The sequence below is a fragment of the Sycon ciliatum genome, chromosome 1, assembly GCF_964019385.1.
Source record: "Sycon ciliatum chromosome 1, ocSycCili1.1, whole genome shotgun sequence".
In the NCBI taxonomy this organism is placed as follows: Eukaryota; Metazoa; Porifera; class Calcarea; order Leucosolenida; family Sycettidae; genus Sycon; species Sycon ciliatum.
The window spans coordinates 68,032,304-68,051,431 of NC_088643.1; the positions used below are offsets into that span (position 1 = coordinate 68,032,304).

Sequence of the window (19,128 nt, forward strand, 5' to 3'; positions counted from 1 at the left end):
GTGCAAGAGTTGCCTATAAATTTTTACAAGTTGTGTCAAACCGCGCGAATATCATGGTGACGTACCCAAATCAGCAAAACTTTGTCGCATCGCTGACTTCTTCTGTGAATGGTATTTCGCGAGTTCGCATCGCACGCATCCATCGCAGATCGCGTCGCATCGCGTGTCGCATCGCAAAAAAGCTTCTGTGAATCCCGCTTAATTCTTGCTTTGGCGGCACGAAACTTTATTTGGGGCAGTGCAATCTCGGCGGTTCTCACAAATAATAAATCAAACAGCCCAGACTCGAGTAAACAAATCCAATCATACAAGTACGAGATCTTCACGAGACGAGACTGCACCCATTGGCTTGTTTCGTATGAAGCAAACAAGTTTACTGAACCTCTCCACAATGGAGATTTTCCCTGATATGCGAATTTATTATGCAAACTCGGTCAATGGGTCCTTGAACCTTTCCCTCCAGATTGGGAACTGCCAACGATAGTATGCCACTGACCAGTGCCTTACTTGTAACGTACGTACCAATGTACAATGAATATGAGTACTTCGACAACACATCTAACATAAGCCTTACCGTCAAGAAGGTGAACTTGCGTTCTTCGCACACTGTAGACAAGGGCAAAGAGATAAAAATGGATCTAAATCCGAATAAAATCTGCACACGTTTCCGTAAATGAAAGGGTGAGCATAAGCAAATTACCCATATAAAAACCGCTCTGTGAGCGGTTCTGAAAAACCTCTACTGGTGCAGCCCCGTCGTAAAAGTAAGAAATTAGAACTGGCGCATTGTCCTCCCAAATGTGAACTGATCCACCTAAATCGCGATTGACGGGACCCGAACGCACCAGTAGCACGAGGTTCCTACCTGTGGATGCAGCTGGGGACGCTGGTCCATAGCCAAAGCCAAAGCGGCAAAGGTGGGCTTCGGGGTAGATCTAAGTGTTGTATGGTAACTTGATCAGCGCCGACGCCGGCTGTGCCCTCCCGACCTCGTGCTACTGGTGCGTTCGGGTCCCGTCAATCGCGATTTAGGTGGATCAGTTCACATTTGGGAGGACAATGCGCCAGTTCTAATTTCTTACTTTTACGACGGGGCTGCACCAGTAGAGGTTTTTCAGAACCGCTCACAGAGCGGTTTTTATATGGGTAATTTCAGTTCTTTTTCTGTTCCCTCCCCCACCCTAGCCCAGCTCCGAAGATAAACATGGTGAGCACGCGCGCGATGCACTGTATGTAGCCATGCAACTGCAGTAGCACACTGATACATTCCAGCCCTCCCCACCTCGCTACCCCGCACACAGACACCTTGTGACAAACACGCACATGCACATGGCACACACACACATGGGCACGCACACACATACATACACACACACACACGACCCAAACAGGAAATTCTTGATGAACATTGTATAATGCCATGCAAAGCAGTGGCCACCATACTTCAGGAAGTCAATTGTGAAACAAAAATAATTCAACTACAATGTGTAGGTAAGCTAGCAGCCAAAGCACAACATTGCAAACCGTGATGATATTTGCCTAAGGATTGCAGTTTGCAGACCACACCATGGAAGCAGTGAATACAGAATTATTGTAATGTCATACAAAGACGAGCAAAGAAGTGGCCACCATACACCAGAAACTTGCAGAAAGTCACATATCCAACAGATAGAGAAGTGAACAGCATCTGGTACAGCCCACACAAAACCAAGCTGACCTGATACTCGTCCGAAGATCGTAAGTGGCAGATCCTTTTCAACGATAGCATGCAGGTGTACGTTACACGCATGGACAAAATCTGACCGTGTCATCGGCATACATTGTCATCACATGCATACCCCACAGGTTACACACATGCACAGTAGAAGCACAATAAAAGCAATGGAAAAATATGAAGGGGTTGCTGAAGCATCTTCACACTTCAATTTCAGACTTCGATGTGGTCGTCACGGGGTGATATACCTGCAAGATACAAGTGATACAGAAAGCAAGCATAAGGTCGTGAGGTAGGCTATGAGACACCACGAATGGGTCACCTACATGTATGTTCAGGGCTGGTGTACACACACACGCAGAATTATCATAATCGAGAATTTCCCAAACTACAGAAGAGCAATGAAATCCATTTGCATGCACAGGAGCAATTTTGCAGTATGATGCGCAGCTCGGGAATACACCTGTTGGCAATGGATTACATTCCCATTCACGTGGGATTCACAGAAGCAATTTGGCAGTGTGCTGCGCAATGCGACACGACCTGCGATTCTGCGTGCGATGCAAACTCGCACAAAATACCATTCACAGAATCAGGACAAGACGTCAGCGATGCAACAGCGCCTTGCTGACGTGCCTCAAGTCAAACCTCAATGAGAATGCGTTTGTCGGTTACAACTGGTACAAATGTACAAGCAATTTCTGAAAATGCTCCTGTGAATCCTGCTTTAAGCAGTGCAGGAATGTCCCTCCTCCGCTCTCCCCCCCCCCCCCCTCCACACCCTCAGGGAACTTGACAAGGAAGGGTGGTCTTCGCGGTTCCCAACATCTATTTGCAGTTTCTGGTCTCCACTATGTCTTTTCAATGGGGATTTGTACGTACCATAAAAGCAAGCCTAAAAATTGAACAGCACATTTGCCGTTCCCCCACTGGGGAGGATGCGTTCCAAAGCTATCCTGACAAGATACTCCGAGAAGCGGTGCTGAGTGCAATGCATTGTGAAACTGAAAAAGCTGACCAAGCCGCGGCATATAACGTCTATAATAATAATAATAATATAATAATCTTTATTTCAGGATTACCCAAAGGCTAACGCCTATCTGGCACTGCTGTTTGCGCCTGGCCACTCAGTAAGATGGCGGCAATCACGTCACGTGCAAAAACTCTTCGAGTTTCCATAGTAATACACATGGCGCGTGTGCACGCGTACGCAAACAATCATGTGTGCACCAAAAGCGGACCCACAAAAATTAAATTTATTTGAAAATCAACTAACAAACAACATGTTTGGGATATCGTTTGAGCAAGGAACTTACCTGAAACGGTCCTCAATTGGCCTTCCGCTTGCGCTTGGCCCTTTGAGGGACAAGTTTGGCGTGCTGAGGAAGCGTGGAGGAAAGGTGAGCCTTCAAGACAGTCCGTAGCTTGTCGACATCGTTCACGACGCCTCCGTGTCGCTTGCGAAGGTCGTTGAACTCGGCGTGAATACTTTCACCTCCCTGCTCAGCTAGTAGGCCCAGGCCAACTCTGAATCTTGCCAAGGCGTCAGGCAGATGGCATTCCAGCAAATGAAGCTTCGGCGTTACATGGCCAAGTTTTCTGGTGACGACCTCTTGCCGTGCTGTGGAGAGGAAGGTAGCGCAATCACTCTCGAACAGCTGAATATCTTCTGCTGACATTGTTGCGCAGGACGAGTATCTTCGGCGGCAGTGAGAGAACTGAGTGAGCAGGTCATTATACCGCTTTGCCACTACTCTGGCCTGGTCGAGAACGGATGGAGGCGCTGCTCTCTCTGTGGTGGAGGCGACAATCAGAGGCGCATTTGACAAAGCAGCAACCACTGGTGGCTGCAGGGCATGGTGAATATGATTGCCGATAAAGGCACCACCATGGTACCGCTGGCGACAAATATTGTACTCCTGCAGAGTTCTGTCCAGTGAGGCCTCACATGGACCATGCAGAATACTGCGGCTCTGGAGCTGGTCAGACAGAGCCTTCACTTCATCCTGGAGAGAGCTGATGGCGCTTGTGGTGGTGTGCTGCTTCGCCTGAATTCCTGCTGTGGCCGCTTCAAGCTGTGGGGCAGTCAGGTTGGAAGCATGGATCGCAAGCCATTCGAGCTGCTCCTGTAGACTGTCAGCTGCTGTGCGCTCGTTCTGAAGATCCAATTGCTTCTGGCGAAGGCTCTCGTGCATCTCTGTTGTGACAGTGTACGCTCGGCTATCGGTGCCAACTGCTGTACTGGATGATGCAAGGGCAACGTCCAGCATCTGGCAGTCCTTGGTCATGGCATCGAATATCCAAGCGAATATTCCCAGATCCAAATGAAGAACGGGAATAATCACATTGTCCAGGGACACAGGCAAGATCGGTGGCCGGATGCAGTTGTTGTGCTTCTTAGCGTCCGCTAATTTTGCACCAGCTCCAACAAAGGCAGCGTTGTCTGTGCACAACAAATCGAGACTGCGCGGTGCTCCGCTACACCCAGGTAGCTGTATCTCTTTCCGCATAGCAGTGCAGTGCAGGCAAGGGTGGGTTCCACTCGACCCTGACAAGCCGTACAACGTGGTCTGCAGTTCGTAATCTCCGAACAACAAGACCCTCACTGACCTGTTACGCCACGTTGTACTGGCCAGCTTCTCGACCTCACTGACGAATGGCTGCAGGGCCGTGCACAGATTTGCTGCCGTATCTTTAGCAGCAAAGATGATAAACGGAATGATGTGCCGTAGAGCATTGCACTGCTGTACATTAACGATCTGGAACGACATCTTGAAGGACTCGCCACCGTGATCGCCGCCGATTTTGACCCATACCTCATCTTTTGGGATTGCGCCATCATGCCAGTGAAGCTGATCTGTTGCCTCCAGCTGGTTCAAGTAGTGATGGACAGTCCCAACAAGATCAGGAATTGTCACCATTGCATGCAGCTCGACGCTTCCAGATGCTGCTACGAACGGTGTCTTTTCTGCCACAATGGTAAAGGGCAAAAGATCGTCGAGCTGTTTCCGCATTACCCGCTCTGACTCGAGATACAGGCCAAAGTCCTTCAGCCATACTTTCAATTTCCGGAGCTGATTCCATGGCATGTGTAGGTTGGCTTTCAATGCTAGCGTTGTGCCTGTCCCAGGTGTTTTTGGCATGACACCAGCCTCAATAAGAACAGCTTTACGCTCTTCCTCCTTTAGCCGGCTTAATGTGGCAGCTTGCTGGACAACTGCACCGGCGAAACTCCCTGCTACGCGCTGGCTGGTTTTTTCAAGCTCAGCACAGCGTCGCCGCACAGTCCTGGCTGATGCATTGTTGGACGGTACAGCTGCAACTGTTGTTCGTTGCCATGTCTGCGATGGACCTCGGCTCCTCAACTGAAGTACGCCAGCATCCGCCTTGCTCTTCACTAGATGGCTGGTGAGACTGTCTGACACGTTGCCTCGGAGCTTTGACGGCGAAGCAGTGAGCACATCGCTGACAGCGGTGGACGGGCCGACTGTTTGCTTACCAGTGTTCTCGCAGTTCTGCACATGGCTGGCAAGTTGAGCAAGTGGCACTGTTGCCGGGCAACCAATCAGCGCTCCAGCATAATTGTCGCACCTGACCACTAGTTCGGCAAGGCAGCCCTGCAAGATCGGATTGGGCGTGCTGAGATTCGACACGGAGAGCTGTGCATTGCAACCAGGGCATGTTGTATCAGAAGCCAGCCACTCCCACACACATGCGGAACAAAAGCTCTTTCTACAGCAGTCTGCTTCCACGGCTCTCTCTAGCACATTGCTGCATAGTGTACATTGTAATATAGCTTGGCATCCGATGAATCTATCTGTGCTCAGACTCTTGTTGGCTGCATAGCTTGGTGTTGCTACATCATACAATTTCTGTAAACATGTACTCTGACTCTCCGAGTTGATCCCTGTTGTCTGAGACCGTGTCTGGTGGGTGCCTGTGTGCGTAGACGTGCACGTGGATGTAACGGCTGCCGCTGTACGCGCAGGTGGCTTTGTTGTTCTCTTTTTCTTAGCCGGACGACCACCTTTGGCGGCTTGCTCAATGGTAGTGCATACCCTGCATACTGTGGTACCATCCTCATGCACATGATCATGGGGAAGCCAGCTACTTGGCTCGGCACATCCTCCACCACAACGTGTATACTCTGACTTGCTCAAAGCATAATTCACAGCCTTGTAGCATGTACTGCAAATCTGTGTAGGGTGCACGTGTGGTTGGTCCTGTGTGATATCCACTTCAAAACATTTCAGAATACCCTCGGCATTCTCAGAAACAGAATACGTAGTTTTCTGCTTCTGCTTGGCTAGCGGAACACCGCCGACGCGACACAAAAGACCCAGTAATCGAACATGACGATCCATTCTATAGATCTACACGTAAAAACGGAAAAACAGCCAAAAAAGCGCAGGCTTCGTTTCGGTAGTTTAGGTTTCGTTCGGATCGAGTGAGGTGGCAATCGATCGAGAAAGACCTGAGGTCCGACGAGAAACTCACCAAACATGAAAAATAACTTCTGGAACACGAAGGGAAGGGTCTATCAAGAACGGAGATGCTACTCAATCGTGATGACGAGCGACATGAAGTTGTTTCAACAGATCGTGTCAGAACTCAGCTCAACCTTCACCGATCGTCTTCAAATTTTCTGGTGTGGTCTATCATGTTGTAGTCACTCACTGTATGTGGTTCTTGTTCTTCTTTCATGCGTAGAACAGTCCTAGAAACGCAAGAATGTGACCCGTGTCGGCGAAAAATTGTTTCTGTGAAAATCAAAAATTCAAATTTCCAGGGAGATCGGGCGCGAGAGTGCGTACGCTCGTACCCAGGACACTGTGGCCAGGATCAGGTCTATGATAACAGCAGTGAGCTGGGGTCTAAACTTCAATTGTAGTTCGCCAGCTGACTACTTTCAGACTCCATGTAGGTTGGAGTACAGCTGGCTTAGAAGTTTGACAACGGCGCACGCACATAAGCAATGGCCACCTTACCTGTACTGTAGCAGTACTTCCGAGTTCCCGTATGGGAGTTCCCTCACTGTGTGTGCAATAGCAGCCTCATCGGACCAGTTCAATGCGACGCGGACAGTCCGACACTGAGGAGGACATTGAAGAAGTCAGAGACAGGAAGAATGGTTGATTTACAATTCAACTAGCAAGGCTGCACACCAACGAAGTTCCACTCACCATTGTGCCGTCCTTCTTGGAATGCAGAACTAACGCTTCCTCTCGAGAACGCAGCCTGTGACAGAGAAAAAGGAAGGAGCATCGCCATCGGCATTGGTCCTCTGCTATCACCGATTGCCGAGTTGCACAGTTCACTCTAACAAGACTGAGGATGTTCAAGAACTCCCCATCCATACCATTATTGGGGTAAGAGGAAAGGTCAGATTGCCTAGTTCCTAGGGCCTAGCATTCCTGGATGCCAGGATGTGCTGCCCCCCCCCCCCCTCCCTTCTACTGCCTGGAAAGGGCAACATATGTGACAGCGTTCACCAGTACAGTCGGAGGAGAACTTGGGAGAAGGCAAAAAAGGGCAACACATATGAATCCCTTATAAACAAGCAGTGGTAACTCTAGCACCAGCAATGTTGGACTTACATCCCAGCCATTGCCGCCGGATTCAGCGGCTTCTTCTTCTTCGTCTCCCATCTTGGAAGCACTCCTTCCCGTAAGTTCAGTCCTGGGATCGGGAGTACAGTCGGAGGAGGACGTCGGAAAAGGCAAAAAGGCAACACACATGATTCCCTTATAAGCAAGCAGTGGCTACTCTGGCACCAGCAATGTTGGACTTACATCCCAGCCATTGCCGCCGGATTCCCACGCTTCCTCTTCGTCGTCTTCCAGTTCCCAGGTTCCATCTTGCAAATACTCCTTCCCGTAAGTAAGTGCAGTCCTGGCCTGGGTGGATGCGCAGTACATTGACGATGGCGGAGATGGAGCAGGTCAGGGAGCCCTATAGGGGTCCCGAGAGCAGATTGTGGCCAAATTCGGGACGATGCCGGACGCCAGTCAGTATGAAGTAGCGAATTGCGGACCGCCACGTAGATTGGGGTCGCGGGGTCATAATCCATGGGCACTACTCGTACGTTGCTCCAAAAAAGGGCACTGCACTGTTCCACAGTTGCTGTTAGCGGTCGCCAAAGGCACTTGGTAGGCCGGTAATTGGGTCACGTGTCAACAAAGTGTCAACAACGTGTCAACAACGTGTCAACAACGTGTCGACCACGTGTCTTTAGCGGTACACTAATTTTGGTGTCCCCAAACTGAAAACATCGAGCACCAGTATGGAAAGGCTTTAGACAGAAAGCCTTTCCAATGAATCGAAGGAAACCGGTCAACTCAGAGATCACCTGTCATCGAGTATTCCGTAAAAGGAGGCCTCGGCAGCGGAAAAGCTAAATTTAGAAAAGAGATCCTGTCAGCTTTTCCATTATTAATTGCATTCCGCCCAAAATCAGCACACTTTTCGTAAATGAAAGAGTCAACACAAGCAAATGAATCAAAGGGAACTGGTCAACTCACCTGTCATTGAGTAATATTCCGCGAAAGGAGGTCTCAGCAGCGCCGAAACGAAATAAGCCAGGCCAGGAGACGAAATATCCGAAACAGCTCATACAAGAAGCAGTTCCAAAGGAGAAAGTAAGTTCCTCGCGCATGCACATCCAAACACGAACTGCACTGCAACACAATGTCTGCAGTGCACGTGCACAGCACGCGGCTACCACCCGTTGCATTGGTAGATCTAATACCGAGCACCTTACGTAGAGACTTACGTAGCCTAAGTGAAATACCGAGCACCTTACGTAGAAACTTACGTAGCATAGCGGTGTCGTTTTTCTTGCCATGTGAACACAATAATAGAAAAGCTGACAGGATCGCTTTTCTAAATAAAAATATAATGCGCATGGAGCTAGAGCGCGCGGTACGGTGATGTAGATACAGTCATGTAGCTACGTAAATGATGTACGTATGATGTAGTGCGTACGGTATAGAGGACTTTCCATTACATCACCTTTTTGGCGCCTTCCCGGTGTCCACCCAAAGATCACCCATAAGACAAGTCCGTGTCCTACGGTAAAATGTGCTTGGGTGGCAAAAAGAGAATCAAATGTGTTTAGCAGGGAGAACTAGAAGGGAGGCTCTAGTACGCTCACGTCCATCCCAGTATCGGAACATGGGCTGTGTTTCGACGCGAAAGCCGATTTCCATGATCATGTCCACCTGCGCTATGGCTGGCCCTTGGATAGGCTGCCGGATACCTGTCCCTGTGGAGAGCGGTTCACTGTGGACCATGCCCAGATATGTAAGCTGTCGGGCTTCATTCACATGCGCCATGATGAGGTCACCAATTTCCTAGCCTCATGCATGAAAGAGATCCACAACGATGTGGAAGTTAGTTGAGCCGACACTCCAACCCATCACCGGTGAAGCCTTTCGCTATCGTACTGCCAATGTTGAGCCCGATGCGCGAGCGGACATCCGGGTGCGGGGCTTTTGGAACCATAGCCGCAATGCATTTTTCGATACGAGGGTGTTCTATCCCCACGCAGCGAGCTATCGGTCCCAGCCCATTGCATCTATTTATCGCAAGTTGGAAGGTGCCAAGAAGCGGGAGTATGGCGAAAGAGTTAACCAAGTTGAACATGGCTTGTTCACACCACTGGTCTTCTCCTCTTGCGGCGGAATGGGTCCAGAGGCAGACATCGTCGTCAAGCGGATTGCTGATGCTCTGGCTTCTAAGCGCAAGGAGAGCTACAGCAAAGTCGTTTGCTGGATGCGCTGCTGCTTGGCTTTCTCTCTTGCTAGGTCTGCGATCCGGTGCGTTCGAGGATCACGCTCCGTTCGCCGCCGTCACATCAACCTTGTGCCTGTCGACCTCGTCCAGGCTGAGGCTCGCCTTGCTACGCATTAGACTGTCTTCACAGCCATTTTAGCTCCCTCCTTATTGGACTGTTTTCACAGCCATTGTATCTTCCTCCGTATAAGACTGTTTTCACAGCCATTTCAGCTCATTTTCTCTCGGTAATCAAATGTGTTGTTCGGTGTACGGCAGGGAGTCGTAAAATACCAGGTATTTTACGACTCCCTGGTGTACGGTTGAAAATGATGTTGCAGGCCGGCGCGCAGTGGTGAAGCACTTTTGCTTTTCTTTGATGTGGTGAATAGTTTCGGGAAGTCGCGAGGATTACTAGCCGCAGTTACTCTACTGTTTATTCCAGCCTTGAAGAGGCGTTGCCGCGAGAAGATTGACAGAATCCGTGGGCCCAGTACATTGATCCATATTTACCTATGGACGAAGACGTTTCAGCCAATCCCCCTGCGTTGGGTCACATATGATCCAGGCCTCTCTAAATATTTAGTGAATGTCCCCAGCACATATGCAAAGGACTCTCTAAAGTCTTACAATAGCCCTGATGGATACAAGTGCATGTGTCTCATTGCTGGCTGGGTTGGCACATTATGGTGTCTTGCCCAATCGAAGGAAGAAACAACAACTGTCAACAAAATACGTTTGCAAACGTCAGGCACTCGCGGAGTGTTTTTGCCGAACCTGTCCATCCTTGGGTAGCTGCTGAATTACCTGGAATTGTTCTTGGCGCACACTGCACTTGCATGGTGGGCCTGGGAGAAGCATGTTCCCATGTTGCTGCAGTGCAGTGTTGTTTTGACTGAATTTACGTTGGAGACTGAAATGTGACGTGTGCTGAATGTGAACACCTACACCACTGGGTCACTCACCAGTGGCTGGCACCGTCAATGAACACTACACGAAAATAGTGTACATGGATTTTACTTCAGCTGGGCAGAAATTGGAGCACCGTGCCCATAACCTACAAGTAGTCTCACTTCTCTTTCGCTGCCTGACTCTCTCTCTCTCTCTGTCTCTCTTGCTTTGCATGCCTGTCAGTGTATCCATGTGTGTGTGTGTGTGTGTGTGTGTGTGTGTGTGTGTGTGTGTGTGTGTGTGTGTGCGTGTGTGGGTTTTTCTTCCTTTAATATCAGTACGAGTATGACAATGTTGACATGCGGTGGCTGGTAGCACGAAAGCTGACAAAGTCAAACACGGCCATCATCATCATTGCTCCTATGTAGCCAAAAAGTTGGTGTAGTGGCGAACTTAGTTGTCCTGATCTTAAAACACGCTGATGAATGCACATCCAATACAGCAATTGTTTTTTCCTGGTCGTCCCTCGACCTGGCATTCTCCATAAGCAGTTGCTGATTACCGGTAGAGTGTCCTCCATTACTGCCTTTGCAAGAGTTACACAAGAAGTAAGATCAAGATGATCCTCACCACAAGAAGATCAAGAAGCTGAATACATGTACCTAATTGACCAGAAAGACAGAAGATGAGGTATACTAGTATGTGCCGCAGCAGATGAAGAACTGCACAGCGCAGCAACCAAGTGGGAAGCAGAAGAAGATTGCGCAAGTAGGTCGATCAGAGTATTTATCCATGACAAAGGAAATACACGTTGTGCAGAACATGAGGCATACACACTGGCATGGAAGAGATGATGAGTTGCACCCAGGGCCAGTACTAGAATAGCTAGCACCACCAGTCATGTAGAGGTACATGCATAGAGCTGGGTACATTAGTCATTACCATCAGCATCAGCACTATCAATCATCAAACTCCAGCTATGCTGTATATCACCTTATTTTCGGTGTTGTAAAATTTCGGTAAAAGCCAACCCCTGACCTTTCGGTGTAAGGATAAATTCGGTATGCATGGCACCAAAAAAAAAAAAAAACGCTCTTGCACTAATATCTCCGCCAAGGCCAAAAGGCTCCACATACGTACATGTATACCGGTACATGTTATGTATGTACAATGTACTATACCGGTATACCATGTACCAAGACAAGAGTCCATAAACAAGAGTATGCAACTGTGATCTCTTTTCTATGGGCCAGATGCGCGGCGCGCTGCCTTCATTACATCATTCAGCTGCAGTCCGCGCACTAGGCCTTTCCGGATTATGCGTTTGCATATTTTTGCATTTTGGAGGTCAAAATGCATTTTGTCCATTTTGACCCACTTTGGGCCAGGGAGTAGTAAAATACCGGTATTTTACTACTCCCTTGCACCAAGAGTACATGAAAACCAGAGTGTGCAGCTTGGGGCCTTTTCTGCTATGGGTGTCTGTCACGGCGAAATTCCGTGATTACATCATATTTTTTTTTTTTTTTTTTTTTTAAAGATCCAAGCCTCTTGTACGGGCAAAATAAACACAAGTGCAAGGTCAACAGCTTAGTACCGAGAGAAAATGAGCTGAAATGGCTGTGAAAACAGTCTTATACGGAGGAAGCTACAATGGCTGTGAAAACAGTCCAATAAGGAGGAAGCTAAAATGGCTGTGAAGACAGTCTAATGCGTAGCAAGGCGAGCCTCAGCCTGGACGAGGTCGACAGGCACAAGGTTGATGTGACGGCGGCGAACGGAGCGTGATCCTCGAACGCACCGGATCGCAGACCTAGCAAGAGAGAAAGCCAAGCAGCAGCGCATCCAGCAAACGACTTTGCTGTAGCTCTCCTTGCGCTTAGAAGCCAGAGCATCAGCAATCCGCTTGACGACGATGGCTGCCTCTGGACCCATTCCGCCGCAAGAGGAGAAGACCTGTGGTGTGAACGAGCCATGTTCAAGTTGGTTAACTCTTTCGCCATACTCCCGCTTCTTGGCACCTTCCAACTTGCGATAAATAGATGCAATGGGCTGGGACCGATAGCTCGCTGCGTGGGGATAGAACACCCTCGTATCGAAAAATGCATTGCGGCTATGGTTCCAAAAGCCCCGCACCCGGATGTCCGCTCGCGCATCGGGCTCAACATTGGCAGTACGATAGCGAAAGGCTTCACCGGTGATGGGTTGGAGTGTCGGCTCAACTTCCACATCGTTGTGGATCTCTTTCATGCATGAGGCTAGGAAATTGGTGACCTCATCATGGCGCATGTGAATGAAGCCCGACAGCTTACATATCTGGGCATGGTCCACAGTGAACCGCTCTCCACAGGGACAGGTATCCGGCAGCCTATCCAAGGGCCAGCCATAGCGCAGGTGGACATGATCATGGAAATCGGCTTTCGCGTCGAAACACAGCCCATGTTCCGATACTGGGATGGACGTGAGCGTACTAGAGCCTCCCTTCTCTCTGGCTAATGACATTACATCTTGGCCCAGATCTGAGGCGGGAAATGGCGTAGTGCGTACAACTGAGCTGCAGTTGTGCAGAAAGAGACCTGCTTGAATCCTGCTTGTACGCACTACATCACTAAAATGATGTAATCACGGAATTTCGCCGTGACAGCAACCCATCCGAGCTGCACACTCTGGTTTTCATGTACTCTTGCTTGCACGCGATAAAAAAATAAAAATACTTCACGGTCCTCATGAATGGTCACCATGGTGCCAAATGTCACGCGACTAGCTGTCGCCATTTTGTTACCATGGCAACGGGGGCATTTTTTGTGCTTTTTGGGTAAAAATTTGCATTTTCTTCAAGACGTTTTTTGATTTATAGGGGTTTTTGAAAACACTTACCATTTCCATTTTAGACCAGGAAAAAACGCATAATCCGGAAAGGCCTACCGCGCACTGCGGAAAATCAAACACCGCACTTTTCCTCTGGTTTGACATGAACTTTCGTACGGAACTGGAGTTCAAGCGCCAGAATTTAGAGATTGCGTAGGTACTGGAACGAATCGAGCAAAAACAGATGGGCTCGTACGAGAAATTGTGAGTTTGAATGCATGCTTTCAGAGCGTGATGAAGGCAAGTTACGTAATGAAGGCAGCGCACTGACCCATAACCACAGTTGCATACTCTTGTTTATGCACTCTTGCATGTGTTGTGCGCGTTCTGTCGATTTGGAAAATCGATCGATTTTCTTGCGCGATCTGTCGATCGACAGATCGCGCAAGGATCGATCGATCGGAAAGCGGTGGCGAAACCATTCAAAACAAATCGATCGATTTGGAGCAGCTCCGAAACGTCGTACAGTGTATGTTTAGGACTTTGGTGAACAGCTTTTCAAATGAAAGAAACCAGTTACGGTACCTTTTCTGAGTGCATTCTTCTTCCCCAAATAATTCAAAAATCAGTTCCTTCCGAAAATTCCATCGTGCTGGACCTCGAAGCTGAACGTCATAAGCAAATAGTCAAGCCGTGTGTCGTCTGGATATGCAGTTGTTTGTCATAGCCAACATTCTTCTGGTCCGTTCGTCCTGCCATTTTCCTGACGATCGCAATGAATACGAGCAGCTCTCATGCTCAGGTTAGTGTTTATTGATCTGTCTCTGCACCCACTGCAAGGTATAATTTTTGTGATGCAGCCACTAGCCCATTGTGGAAGTAAGGGAATCACCCAGGTTCTTCGGATTCTCGTCCTGTCCGAAAAATCTCCACGTTTCAACTTCTCATCTTCCCCTCAGGCATGAGCTTGCATATTCATATTTTGTGTTTGCTTTGACAGTGCATTTCATAAGTATCGTTCAGACTTTTAGGGCCCTGTAAAATTGGTGTTTTCCTTCCCGACAGTGATAATAATCGCAATCTATAAAATACATGCGCAGTCATTCTATAGTGTGATAACACACAAGTGTAACTGTAAGAAAAGAGAAAGAGAGAGGGTGAATAAAACAAACATATGTGCAAAATACAGTTACGGTGCTAAGGAAAGAATGTGGATGCCGTGACATGTTCTTTCTGAATGCATCGGTCTGGCTTACGCTTGTGAATGTAAACAGCATCTATGACTTTTAACTGATTGAAATTCTTTGCAAAACAAACAATACTACAATTGTAAACCGAGAATCATTATACGCCAAACGACACGGGTCACTGAACAATAAATGCTTAAACCCTGCCGTGTTCTTCTTCTCATCGCCAACCTCCCCTTCATCTTCATCCTACAGCGTAAAATGAGTGAGGTGTGGTTTGAGATATGGTTGTTTTTTTAGTTGCCGTGAGAGGGAGAGACAGAGAGAGAGAGAGACAGAGAGAGAGAGAGACAAAGACAAAGACAGACACACAGACAGAGACAGAGAGAGAGAGAGAGAGAGAGAGAGAGAGAGAGAGAGAGAGAGAGAGAGAGAGAGAGAGGGAGGGAGGGAGGGAGAGAGTGAGGCTCTGTCGTTCTGGAGATGTGTTGGCGGTTTTCTCTTTCACCTCTCTTTTCTCTTTATAGTTTTTCACTAATTCGTCATTCAACCCAGAGCTGTGTTTGTTGGCTGGTCGACCACAGGATTTTGTGTGGGGTTGTTCTGGAGTGTCGGACTTTTGTTGTAGTGTGACTGTTACAGTCCTGAAACACATGCAGTAGACACACTACTATAAAATACACTAAAAATGTACAACATGCGCACATTTCCTGGATTGATCAGTGTGGATCGATGGCAATACAGTTGTAGTCTGTAAGCAAACAGCGCCATTTTGACTAGGGTGAAATGGTTAGATAGGTTAACCGGTTATGTAACCGTTAAGAATACACGAACAGTTAACCATATGCATATGGGTTAATCGGTTATTTTCTTTCAATGTCCGCTGTACATAATATACGTGACAGCATGTGCGTACCCTGTCAGTACTGTGCACAATGGATGTACGGCGTGTATCTCCCTCATCTCTGGGGTTGCTCCCCATATTAGTGATGCTTGCGTATGCTCATGATGAGGTTGAGTTGATTAAATGACAAGGTGATGGTGCAATCCGAAGCCCAATGGAGCATACAAAATATTAAAATATGTTGAACCTTTCGTTCAGAAAGTAGTGGACATTCACGCAACTGCATTGTAAATATAAAGGGGGTTTGTCAACTGGCAACCGCTCTATTTAGTTGTTATTCACTCTTTGTTGAACCTGCTCTGGAAAACTGAGCAAAATATAATATGCATCCACTATACATATTGTAAACAGTTTCGTCTGAGACAAAAATGCGATAATACTCATAATACTCATAAAGTATACTTGTGAAGACAAAACTTTCAAGACGTTTGTGATGAGTCTGAAATGTGTCCTTTTATTAGTATTATACATATTGTAGTGATTGTTTTGGCAGTGCGTGAGGTCATGGTACCATGGATACATGGATTTACAGTCATGTACAGCAATGGTACATGAATACAGGCTACATGTACAGTTTATCTCTTATAGGTTGTAGCAAGAGTAGATAAACAAGAGTGTGCAACTCTGGATCTCTTCTGCACAATCTGCACATACCCCTGCCTGTGGCAGCATTTTTTGTAGACGTCACCTTTTTTCAGAAAAACGCGCATTTTGACGCAGAACAGTGTGAGAGCACGTACTGGGCACCGACCTTGTAATGTAAAGCCCGGCCAAGTGCACGATGCAAACTTTCCAAAAGACCCGCAGCGCATGCGTCATAGAAAGAGAAGATTACGTCAACAAAAAATTCCGCCACGGGCCAACCCATCCCGGAGTTGCACACTCTTGTTTATCTACTCTTGGTTCTAGCCTATAACCTTTTGGTTAACCGCAGCCCTAACTTTGACATATATGGTTTATATTATGTGCCCAACTCGCTATAACATGGACCTCTCTAAAGCATAACACTTGCAGTACCCCAGAGAATATATAGTGAGGTCTCGCCTGTAAGATGAAGTGTGATACCTAGTTATTGCATACATGTACATGTAGGTGTGAACATCATTATAATTGAATTCACGAATCAATTTCATTTCTTGGAGCTGACTGCTTTAATGTCCTCCTCGAATCCCTTCGCACTTTTCCAGTTCATTTCAAATGAAGTTGCAGGAACTCAATGAATACCTTGGGCACCATCTAAGGCTGCGTATACACGACAACGCTGGGGGTGAAAGCGCAACTAAATCCTTTCGGATGCATGGTTCATTTACACGGTACGCGGAGCAAAACGTAATAGTTGTACACCAAAGCGGAAGAGAACCAAAACGCTGGCCAAGGTGGAAGAATTTGAAAACGGAAATGTTCTGCCGGATAAATTTGGGTGTGTAAACAGTCGAAACGGTCTGCTGGCCTCGTTTCCGTCACGTTTGTTCCGTTTTCGGCCGTTCACACGGATCCGACAAAACTCTTTTTTTTACAATTTTCGTCATGTGACGAGTGCTGGTGTGTGGCCTGTTTTCGATTATTCCTTGAGTGTGATTGGTGCTTCCACGACAACACTCGGCACATGACGAACTTTTGCGGATCCTTTGCTCCCGTGTAGACGCGAGAAAACGATACAAACCGAGACCACCTTGGATCAGCTTTGATCGTGTAAACGCACGAAAATGAAAAAAGAAATGCGGGACTGAAAACGGAAAATGGCCGTGCGTTGTCGTGTAAACGCAGCCTCAGAAGACATTAGGCCCAGTTGGGAATGTTCCTGTAAAATAAGAACATTACACTGTAATAGGAAGTGCAGGTGCCTTGAATGTACAGTCCTGCTCAATGAAATCCAGTCGTGTCACTCAAGTTTGCGCCTTGCACCATTTCGCAGCCCAGTGTTCGCAGGTCTAGGGCTGCGCAACGCCCGGTACTTGAGTGACGCGACTTGATTTCAGGATTTCATTGGGCATCACTGTACGAAGGCAATTCTCCCATACAAACAGCATGGTGCTGCTGACAAGATGAGATTCACTAAAGTGGACTTTCTTTAGAGGATGGCTCAGCTTTTGTATACTTCTGTAGCGTCGTTCCCATGCCATGAATTTAATGATGAAATTCGTTCGCGAAACCAAGAGGCTTACATCACCTTACTATTATTGTACCTTCACTTTCTTTTACCTTTTTTCATGCAGGATTCTGAAAGCTAGAGGAATCCCACTAGCCCCAAGCACTGAGCTCACGGCTTCCAGCCACGAATCAGGCATGGTGTATCACGACATCTATATGTTTTGCATCCATTTGATTACTAGTACCGTAAAGTACCGCCAGAGCGCCCCACTATCTCGTCCTTTCGTGGTCGTATTGTGTAGGTGGTCTCCCGTCTGTAGGTCATACGACACGAACTTCGTACACATATTGCACGTTGTGCAGACAATCCGTACCTTCGAGCGGACACGAGCTCCACACAAAAACCTTCCTCTGACGTTAGTACACCATACACACTTCGTTGCATTCTGCCGTACGATTTTCCTTTCCCTGGACCCTGGTTGTAAAATCAAGGTGGGGCGCTCTCGCGAGACGGGGCGCTCTGGCGGTACTTTACGGTATACCATTCACACATAACATGATCTCGCTGTGCCCATGGTGCACTGTAGACTCAACATCCCGCTTTAAAGTAAGCTTCACAATCACACGTTAATGCTCCTAACATGTTATCTCGCACTTGATGGCATTACTCTATTTCTGCCTTTAGTATTAGACTCTACACTATCGCTCATCGCGTATTTGACTCTACTCTTTTTCACTGCTATTATTATGCTACGTTGATGCTCAATGTTAATATTGTGTGAGTCAAGTGTGCGCCCTGTGCCAGTTGACAGCCCAGTGTTCACAGCTGCACAACGTTCCGCACGGCATTCACTCGCTTCATTGGACTTCATTGAGCACCACTGTAGTATTCTGTGTTGGTTGATCAGCCCTTCTAGTGACGACTCCTGTCTGTCACTCTGTCTTGAAAGGGACTTTTCGGCTTTGTACTGCATGACCATTGTGTGTGGACTCACGAGTTACTTGGAGTACAATTCACTATAAACTTCACTATAGTAAAGCCTGCCCTGACAAGACGCCCTTGGTGCAGCGGAAACTGTCCTGATGTGACAGGACCCCGCTTGATCCAGGAATGCACTTTCGATCCACAGCACTTTGGTGCATGAAATTTTGTCCGGTAAATACAGGATTCCGCTTGGTACAGGGTCCGGCAAACACGGGTTTTACTGCAATCCAATTTCCCAATGCATACGTTTCATTGCTTCAATTGTATTTTGTGTGTACTTTGGGGGGGGGGGGGGCTGGGAAAGTCTACGTTTTGTGAAGCCGCTGCGACCGGCGACAATTATGTACATGACATTGAGGAGATTATTTGAAAAATAATCCCCGCGGCGCGGACATATCCTGTTAGGCATATGCGGGCAGAAAAATTGGCAGAATTCAGTACTTTTTCTGGTAAGTTTCATGCATGTTTGGTATGTGGATAAAGAAATGGAGCAGAATTCGAGGAATTGCCCGCCATAAGGTTTGTATGGTTCTGCCAATTTCACAGCTTTTCGAGCAGAATCTCCCACCTTTTCGAGCATTATCCGCACACCCCTATATCCTGTTTAGACGACACTTTCGGGTGATCAGCATGAACCGATGTGAACGGAACACTGAACATGGATATTACCAAGAGGGGTTATGTACTCTTGATATTACGGTGAAGCCTAACAATTTGTGGCATTTAACATACAGAAAATGATGCTGATTTTCATACATGTATTATAACATTATGG

At 47.6% G+C, this 19,128-nt stretch overlaps 2 long non-coding RNA genes across 3 annotated transcripts; one reads left to right on the top strand and one right to left on the bottom strand.

Annotated features, from left to right (window-relative positions):
* Positions 1–1,144: 1,144 nt before the first annotated feature.
* On the bottom strand, positions 1,145–8,010 carry LOC135807074 (uncharacterized). 2 transcript variants are annotated; one of them, XR_010551436.1, is made up of 4 exons: positions 7,312–8,010; positions 6,898–6,952; positions 6,703–6,806; positions 1,145–1,962 (listed from the first exon to the last, which is right to left on the bottom strand). It is a non-coding gene; the product is annotated as an uncharacterized LOC135807074 (long non-coding RNA). The 2 variants fall into 2 exon arrangements; XR_010551437.1 differs by lacking the exon at positions 6,898–6,952 and having other exon boundaries at positions 1,147–1,962; positions 7,312–8,009.
* A 5,573-nt stretch (positions 8,011–13,583) lies between these two features.
* LOC135805066 (uncharacterized) lies at positions 13,584–18,336 on the top strand. Its single transcript, XR_010551115.1, has 2 exons — positions 13,584–13,988; positions 17,494–18,336. It is a non-coding gene; the product is annotated as an uncharacterized LOC135805066 (long non-coding RNA).
* The last annotated feature ends 792 nt before the right edge of the window (positions 18,337–19,128 follow it).